Source organism: Phocoena sinus, chromosome 9 (genome assembly GCF_008692025.1).
Source record: "Phocoena sinus isolate mPhoSin1 chromosome 9, mPhoSin1.pri, whole genome shotgun sequence".
Taxonomy (NCBI): Eukaryota; Metazoa; Chordata; class Mammalia; order Artiodactyla; family Phocoenidae; genus Phocoena; species Phocoena sinus.
In genome coordinates this window covers 83633099-83642751 of record NC_045771.1, presented here as the reverse complement: position 1 = coordinate 83642751, position 9653 = coordinate 83633099, and positions in this window count along the sequence as shown.

Genomic DNA, 9653 nt, shown 5'->3' with positions numbered 1-9653 from the left:
AAAATGTTCATTGCAGCTCTATTTACAATAGCCAGGACATGGAAACAACCTAAGCGCCCATCATCGGATGAATGGATAAAGAAGATGTGGCACATATACACAATGGAATATTACTCAGCCTTAAAAAGAAATGAAATTGAGCTATTTGTAATGAGATGGATAGACCTAGAGTCTGTCATACAGAGTGAAGTAAGTCAGAAAGAAAAAGACAAATACCGTATGCTAACACATATATATGGAATTTAAGGGAAAAAAATGTCATGAAGAACCTAGGGGTAAGATAGGAATAAAGACGCAGACCTACTGGAGAACGGACTTGAGGGTATGGGGAGGGGGAGGGGTGAGTTTTGACAGGGCGAGAGAGAGTCATGGACATATACACACTAACAAACGTAGTAAGGTAGATAGCTGGGGGGAAGCAGCCGCAAGGCACAGGGATATTAGCTCGGTGCTTTGTGACAGCCTGGAAGGGTGGGATGGGGAGAGTGGGAGGGAGGGAGACGCAAGAGGGAAGACATATGGGAACATATGTATATGTATAGCTGATTCACTTTGTTATAAAGCAGAAACTAACACACCATTGTAAAGCAATTATACCCCAATAAAGATGTTTAAAAAAAAAAAAAAAAAAATCTAAGGCAAGCAGGATTGTGAAACATTCTCAGTCAGGAAGAGAAGCTTCAAATAAGAGAAAAGGAAAATATCAGTATCATCACATTTGACCTTTGAATGACAAAGACTATTTCCTTGAGATACTATGAAAGAACACCACTAACTGTATAGTAAAAAGGTTGAATTTTCAATTGAAACAGATTTTTTTTTTTTTGCGGTACGCGGGCTTCTCACTGTTGTGGCCTCTCCCATTGCAGAGCCCAGGCTCCGGACGCGCAGGCTCAGAGGCCATGGCTCACAGGCCCAGCCGCTCCGCGGCATGTGGGATCTTCCCGGACCGGGGCATGAATCCATGTCCCCTGCATAAGCAGGCGGACTCTCAACCACTGCGCCACCAGGGAAGCCCTGAAACATTTTTTTTTTAAACATCTTTATTGGAGTATAATTGCTTTACACTGTTGTGTTATTTTCTGCCGTATAACAAAGTGAATCAGCTCTGTGCATATGTATATCCCCGTGTCCCCTCCCTCTTGAGTCTCCCTCCCACCCTCCTTATCCCACCCATCCAGGTGGTCGCAAAGCACCTAGCTGATCTCCCTGTGCCATGCAGCTGCTTCCCAATAGCTATCTATTTTACATTTGGTACTGTATATATGTCCATGCTACTCTCTTACTTCGTCGCAGCTTACCCTTTGCTCTCCCCATGACCTCAAGTCCATTCTCTATGTCTGTGTCTTTATTCCTTTCCTGCCCCGAGGTTCATCAGAACCTTTTTTTTTTTTTTAGATTCCATATATATATATGTGTCAGCATACAGTATTTGTTTTTCTCTTTCTGACTTACTTCACTCTGTATGACAGCCTCTATGTCCATCCACCTCACTACAAGTAACTCATTTCTTTTTATGGCTGAGTAATAGTCCATTGTATGTATGTGCCACATCTTCTTTATCCATTCATCTGTCTGTGGACATTTAGGTTGCTTCCATGTCCTGGCTATTGTAAATAGAGCTTCAATGAACACTGTGGTACATAATTCGTTTTGAATTATAGTATTCTCAGGGTATATGCCCAGTATGGGGATTGCTGGGTTATATGGTAATTCTATTTTTAGTTTCTTAAGGAACCTCCATACTGTTCTCCATAGTGGCTGTATCAATTTACATTCCCACCAGAAGGGCAAGAGGGTTCCCTTTTCTCCACACCCTCTCCAGCATTTACTGTTTGTAGACTTTTTGATGATGGCCATTCTGACCGATGTGAGGTGATACCTCATTGTAGTTATGATTTGCATTTCTCTAATGATTAGTGATGTTGAGCATCTTTCCTGTGTTTGTTGGCATTCTGTATATCTGCTTTGGAGAAATGTCTGTTTAGGTCTTCTGCCCATTTTTGGATTGGGTTGTTTGTTTTTTTGATACTGAGCTGTATGAGCTGCTTGTATATTTTGGAGATTACTCCTTTGTCAGTTGCTTCATTGGCAAATATTTTCTCCCATTCTGAGGGTTGCCTTTTCATCTTTTTTATGGTTTCCTTTGCTGTGCAAAAGCTTTGAAGTTTCATTAGGTCCCATTTGTTTGTTTTTATTTCCATTTCTCTAGGAGTTGGGTCAAAAAGGATCTTGCTGTGATTTATGTCACAGAGTGTTCTACCTATGTTTTTCTCTAAGAGTTTTAGGTCTTTAACATCTAACATTTAGGTCTTTAACATCTAACATTTAGGTCTTTAATCCATTTTTGTGTATGGTGTTAGGTAGTGTTTTACTTTCATTTTTTTACACGTAGCTGTCCAGTTTTCCCAGCACCACTCATTGAAGAGGCTGTTTTTTCTCCATTGTATACTCTTGCCTCCTTTGTCAAAGATAAGGTGACCATATGTGCGTTACTTTATCTCTGAGCTTTCTATCCTGTTCCATTGATGTATATTTCTGGTTTTGTGCCAGTACCATACTGTCTGGATTACTGTAGCTTTGTAGTATACTCTAAAGTCCAGGAGCCTGATTCCTCCACCTCTGTTTTTCTTTCCCAAGATTGGCTATTTGAGGTCTTTTGTTTTTCCATACAAATTGTGAAATTTTTTGTTCTAATACTGTGAAAAATGTCATCGGTAATTTGAAAGGGATTGCATTGAATCTGTAGATTGCTTTGTGTGCTATAGTCATTTTCACAATGTTGATTCTTCCAATCCAATAACATGGTATATCTCTCCATCTGCTTGTATCATTTTTAATTTCTTTCATCAGTGTCTTATAGTTTTCTGCATACAGCTCTTTTGTCTCCTGGGTAGATTTATTCCTAGGTATTTTATTCTTTTAGTTGCAGTGGTAAATGGGAGTGTTTCTTTAATTTCTCTTTCAGATTTTCATCATTAGTGTATAGGAATGCAAGAGATTTCTGTGCATTAATTTTGTATCCTGCTATCTACCAAATTTGTTGATTATATCTAGTAGTTTTCTGGTAGCATCTTTAGTATTCTCTATGTATAGTATTGTGTCATCTGCAAACAGTGAAAGTTTTAATTCGTTTCTGATTTGGATTTCTTTAATTTCTTTTTCTTCTCTGATTGCTGTGGCTAAAACTTCCAAAACTATGTTGAATAATAGGGGTGAGAGTGGGCAACCTTGTCTTTTTCCTGATCTTGGAGGAAGTGGTTTCAGTTTTTCACCATTGAGAACAATGTTGGCTGTGGTTTTGTCATATATAGACTTTATTATGTTGAGGTAGGTTCCCTCTATGCCTATTTTGTGGAGAGTTTTTATCATAAATGGGTGTTGAATTTTGTCAAAAGCTTTTTTGCAACTATTGAGATTATCATATGGTTTTTCTCCTTCAGTTTGTTGATATGGTTTATCACATTTACTGATTTGCATATATTGAAGAATCCTTGCATTTCTGGGGTAAACCCCACTTGATTATGGTGTATGATCCTTTTACTGTGCTGTTGGATTCTGTTTGCTAGTATTTTGTTGAGGATTTTTGCATCTATATTCATCAGTGATGCTGGTCTCTAATTTTCTTTTTTAGTAGTATAGTTTGGTTTTGGTATCAGGGTGAAGGTGGCCTTGTAGAATGAGTTTGGAAGTGTTCCTTCCTCTGAAATTTCTTGGAAGAGTTTGAGAAGGATGGGTGTTAGCTCTTCTCTAGATGTTTGATGGAATTCACCTGTGAAGCCATCTGGTCCTGGACTTTTGTTTGTTGGAAAAATTTTTAATCAGAGTTTCAATTTCATTATTTGTGATTGGTCTGTTCATATTTTCTGTTTCTTCCTGGTTCAGTCTTGGAAGGTTATATCTTTCTAAGAATTTGTCCATTTTTTCCAGGTTGTCCATTTTATTGGCATATAGTTGCTTGTAGTAATCTCTCATGCTGCTTTGTATTTCTGCATTGTCAGTTACTTCTCCTTTTTCATTTCTAATTCTGTTGTTTTGAGTCTTCTCCCTTTTTTTCTTGATGAGTCTGACGAATGGTTTATCAATTTGGTTTATCTTCTCAAAGAACCAGTTTTTTTTTTTTTTTTTTTTTTTGCGGTACACGGGCCTCTCACTGTTGTGGCCACTCCTGTTGTGGAGCACGGGCTCTGGACACACAGGCTCAGTGGCCATGGCTCAGGGGCCCAGCCACTCCACGGCATGCGGGATCCTCCCAGACCGGAGCATGATCCCATGTCCCCTGCATCGGCAGGCAGACTCTCAACCACTGCACCACCAGGGAAGCCCCAGTTTTTAGTTTTATATTGATCTTTGCTACTGTTTCTTTCATTTGTTTTTCATTTATTTCTTATCTGATCTTTATGATTTCTTTCCTTCAGCTAACTTTGGGGTTTTTTTGTTCTTCTTTCTCTAATTTCTTTAGGTGTAAGGTTAGCTTGTCTATTTGAGATGATTCTTGTTTCTTGAGGTAGGATTGTATTGCTATCAACTTCCCTGTTAGAACTGCTCTTGCTGCATCCCATACGTTTTGGGTCATCATGTTTTCATTGTCATTTGTTTCTAGGTTATTTATGATTTCCTCTTTGATTTATTCAGTGATCGCTTGGTTATTTAGTAGCGTATTGTTTAGCCTCCATGTGTTTGTATTTTGTACAGGTTTTTTTTCCTGTAATTGATACCTTGTCTCACAGCATTGTGGTTGGAAAAGATACTTGATATGATTTCAATTTTGTTAAATTTACCGAGGCTTGATTTGTGACTCAAGATATGGTCTATCCTGTAGAATGTTCCATGAGCACTTGAGAAGAAAGTGTATTCTGTCCTTTAAATATCAGTTAAGTCCATCTTGTTTAATGTGTCATTTAAAGCTTGTGTTTTCTTATTTGTTTTCATTTTGGGTGATCTGTCCATTGGTGAAAGTGGGGTGTTAAAGTTCCCTACTATGATTGTGTTACTGTCGATTCCCCCTTTTGTCGCGGTTAGCATTTGCCTTATGTATTGAGGTGCTCCTATGTTGGCTGCATATTTACAATTGTCATATCTTCTTCTTGGATTGATCCCTTCGTCACTATATAGTGTCCTTCTTTGTCTCTTGTAATAGTCTCTATTTTAAAGTCTATTTTGTCTGATATGAGTATTGCTACTCCAGCTTTCTTTTGATTTCCATTTGCATGGAATATCTTTTTCCATCCCCTCACTTTCAGTCTGTATGTGTCCCTAGGTCTGAAGTTTTTCTCTTGTATGTAGCATATGTATGGGTCTTGTTTTTGTAGCCATTCAGCCAGTCTGTGTCTTTTGCTTGGAGCATTTAATCCATTTACATTTAAGGTAGTTATTGATATGTATGTTCCTATTCCCATTTTCTTAATTGTTTTGGTTTTGTTATTGTAGGTCTTTTCCTTCTCTTGTGTTTCCTGCCTAGAGTAGTTCCTTTAACATTTGTTGCAAAGCTGGTTTGGTGGTGCTGAATTCTCTTAGCTTTTGCTTGTCTATAAAGGTTTTCATTTCTCTTTCAAATCTGAATAAGATCCTTGCTGGGTAGCATAAGCTTGGTTTTAAGTTTTTCCCTTTCATCACTTTAAATATGTCCTGCCACTCCCTTCTGGCTTGCAGAGTTTCTGCTGAAAGATCAGCTGTTAACCTTATGGGGATTCCCTTGTATGTTATTTGTTGCTTTTTCCTTGCTGCTTTTAATATGTTTTCTTTGTATTTAATTTTTGACAGTTTGATTAATATGTGTCTCGGTGTGTTTCTCTTTGGGTTTATCCTGTATGGGAGTCTCTGTGCTTCCTGGACTTGGGTGACTATTACCTTTCCCATGTTAGGGAAGTTTTCAACTATAATCTCTTCAAATATTTTCTCAGACCCTTTCTTTTTCTCTTCTTCTTCTGGGAACCCTACAATTCGAATATTGGTGTGTTTAGTGTTGTCCCAGAGGGTCTGAGACTGTCCTCAGTTCTTTTTATTCTTTTTTCTGCTCCCTGGCAGTTATTTCCAACATTTTATCTTCCAGGTCACTTATCTGTTCTTCTGCCTCAGTTATTCTCTTATTGATTCCTTGCAGAGTATTTTAAATTTCAGTAATTGTGTTGTTCATCGCTGTTTGTTTGCTCTTTAGTTCTTGTAGATCCTTGTTAAATGTTTCTTGTATTTTCTGCCTTCTCTTTCTAAAATTTTGGATCATCTTTACTGTCATTACTGTGAATTCTTTTTCAGGTAGATTGCCTATTTCATCTTCATTTATTTGGTCTTGTAGGTTTTTACCTTGCTCCTTGATCTGTAACAAATTTTTTTTTTTTTTTTTTTTTTGATGGGTGGTACTGTATTTCCTTCTTACTGGTTGTTTGGCCTGAGATATGTGGCACTGGAGTTTGCAGGCAGTTGGATAGAGCTGGGTCCTTGGTGCTGAGATGAGGACCTCTGGGAGGCCTCACTCTGATTGATAGTCCCTGGGGTCTGAGGCTTTGTTAGTCCAGTTGTTTCGACTCAGAGTTCCCGCCACAGGAGCTTGGGCGTGAACTCCGGCCTGGGAACCAAGATCCTGCAAACTTTGTGGCACAGTAAAAAAAAGAAGCAGCAGCAGCCGTACAGTATCAAAGAATAAAAAACAAAATAAAATTAGAAAGATAAAGAATATATTAGGAAAAATAAAACTATAATTGAAACAACTGCAACAAGGTCAAATAAAACCACGACAGAAAAAAGAAGAGAAAAAAAGGGTGGGGAGAGAGCAAGCCAAAAGGAGAGATCACTAACAAAGTATAAAGAATAAAATAAAATTATAAAAATATTTGTTAGGAAAAATAAAAATATAAAAGAATCAGCAACAATGAATCAACAAAGTAAAACAGACCCCCAATCTAAAAGAGGAAAAAAGAAAAAAAAAAGCCTTGGCTATGGGGGTGGAGTTTAGGCGGGGATGGGGGTGGTGTACCTTAGGCAGGAGTGGGGTTTAATGTGGGGCAGGACCTAGGCAGGTTGCAGGGGTGGTATTTGAGCATAGTGCGGAGCCTAGATGGGGCCATGTGCAAGTGTGGGGCGGGGCTTCTGCTTAGGACCTGAGCAGAAGGGGAAAGGAGGGCCTCTGGAGTGTGGGGTTCCAGAGTTTGGAGGTAGGGCCCTGAGTGAGGGTGTGTGGGTGGGGTTTAGGCCCAGCTCTTTGGAGGGGGTCTGAGAGGGGGTCTCTGAGTGTAGAGGTAGGGCCCTGGGTGGGGGTGTAGGAGCGGGGCTTGGGTTCTGTGCAGCAGGAGGTAGGCTCAAGGGCAGAGGGTAAGGCCCGGGAGCCCAACAGGCTCCCTGATGCCTATGTGGACAGGGAAAGCGCTGGCCCCGTTCCCTTCCGTTCCTTCATGCCCCTCCCCCACCGTCTCCCCCATGGTCTCCCCCGTCGCTGCTGCCGCTGGACCCATAACCGTGGATGGGTCCCGCTGGGTGTAGGAACTCCTCCTCTCCCCCAGCTGCCCCTCAGGGGTGCTGGTCCCAGAGGTCTGGCCTTTACTTTTGCTCCCCCTTCCCTCCCACTCCCTCAGGACCTGCCAGCTGGAGGGGACCTAGGTGGGCAGAGGATCAGGCCTGGGATCTCAACAAGTTCCTGGGGGTCCAAGTGGGCAGGGGAAACCTGGCCATGCTACCGTTTGAACCTCTGCCCTCCCAATGGTCCCCCCACCATCCGCCTTTGGGGGTGGAATCCCTTACCCTCCCCCTCCCCCAGCTGCCCCTCAGGGGCGCCAGTCCCGTCCCACCTCCACTTCTCCTCCCCCCTCATTCCCCACGCCCCACGTCCTATCGGGTCACTGGGGATTCCTCCCATCCCCTTAGGTGCCCTAGTTGTGAGGAGACGCACATTCTGCGTCCTCCTAGTATGCCATCTTGACTCCACCCTCAGAAACATGCTTTGATTCTAACCAACTTTAACATTTCTGGTCTCAGGGTGAGTTTCTTCCAGCTGAAGTGTATCTTCCCATATTTCCCATTTTGCTGCTTTCTTTAATTAACCCAAAATGCTGTGTATCCACTCCAGCCCCTTTTTTATTAAAACATTTAAAAAGTAAAATCAGAAATAGACTCAATTTTTAAGGAGTGCAATCATTAAAGAAATGATGGAAACATTTATTTTCTATTTTCCAACTAAAAATTTCTCTTAAAGTTGTCGTTTAGCATAGCAACTATTTTTGATTGTGAAGAAAAGTTTTTTAAAGTTCAATTCTAGGATTGGAAGGAATTGAACAGGTTTTTTAAAAAATAAATAATCCAAACTGATCTCTAATTTTAGTTTGGTAATTTAACATTGTTTAAAGTTCTCGGAGAACAATATTCATAAATACATACTGATGCCTGTTAACTTTTGCAAAGACTGAAATGAGTTATGTATTTTTAAGAGACCATTTCTGACCTCACCCTTTCTACCTATGTTATCTAAAAGAGGAACCCTAAAGGTAAGTCAGAGTCAAAATCTAAGTTATAATAGTAGTATTTCAAAAAATATTCTTTTCTGGAACATTCTTTTCACACTGTTAGAGAAAAACAGATTAAAGTAAAGCAGGAGAACAAAAACAGAGCAATGGATGAAAGGACAGAATTTCTCATCTTAATTTAAGATCTCAAAGCATTGACTAGCTCCTAGCAAAATGTTGGGTTGTTGTCATATAGATAATGGGTCTTAGCCAGAAAAATTTACTGAATACCTGAACTAAATATTTTCTCGTACACTTTTTGTCTTTGGTATCTTAGGCTCCTTAATAACTTACATTTTGCAAAGAAATTTCAAATTAATTGTTCTTACTATAGTAACGTTTTTATTTGACTGTATTTGTTAATAACTCCTTGTGTTTTTGAAAATAAAGCCAGAAACACTCTAGTCAAGGTTACTGATCGAATAGTGATCATTCTTGCATGATTAGAATGGAAATGTGTTACAGAACAGTGAAGTAGTGACACTGAGACAGGACTACCTAAATCCGCCTGAGCTACAGATTCGCAAATTGCTTAATTTTTGTACCTTTCATCTCATCTAGTTACACTAACCTAATTAGCTCTCTTTTCAAAGAAGTTATAGATCTTAAGCACTGATCTCCTATTCTGATCTATGTATCACCTTCTGCAAGTGGAGAGAGTAAATGATATCACACATGCTTAACAAGTATATGTTGTAAATAGTGCACACTTTAAAAAAGAAAAAGTCATCTTTTCTGTTTATAAATAACGATTTTGTTTGTAAAGCACCAAATTAGCTTTTAAAGAGTAGGCTTTGACCACTAGCATCCGGTGTAACGTTTAGACAGCACAATACACTACTAACAAGAAGTTCAATGTTTCTCTTTTAAAAAAGTCTCCAGGGCTTCCCTTGTGACGCAGTGGTTGAGAGTCCGCCTGCCGATGCAGGGGACACGGGTTCGTGACCCGGTCCGCGAAGATCCCACATGCCGCAGAGCGGCTGGGCCCGTGAGCCATGGCCGCTGGGCCTGTGCGTCTGGAGCCTGTGCTCCGCAACGGGAGAGGCCACAGCAGTGAGGCCCGCGTACCACAAAAACAAAAAGTCTCCGAATTACTCACTCTTACTTCCTACTTCTTATTCACAGAGCTAAAACACACTAGTGCTAAGACACTGAATTATT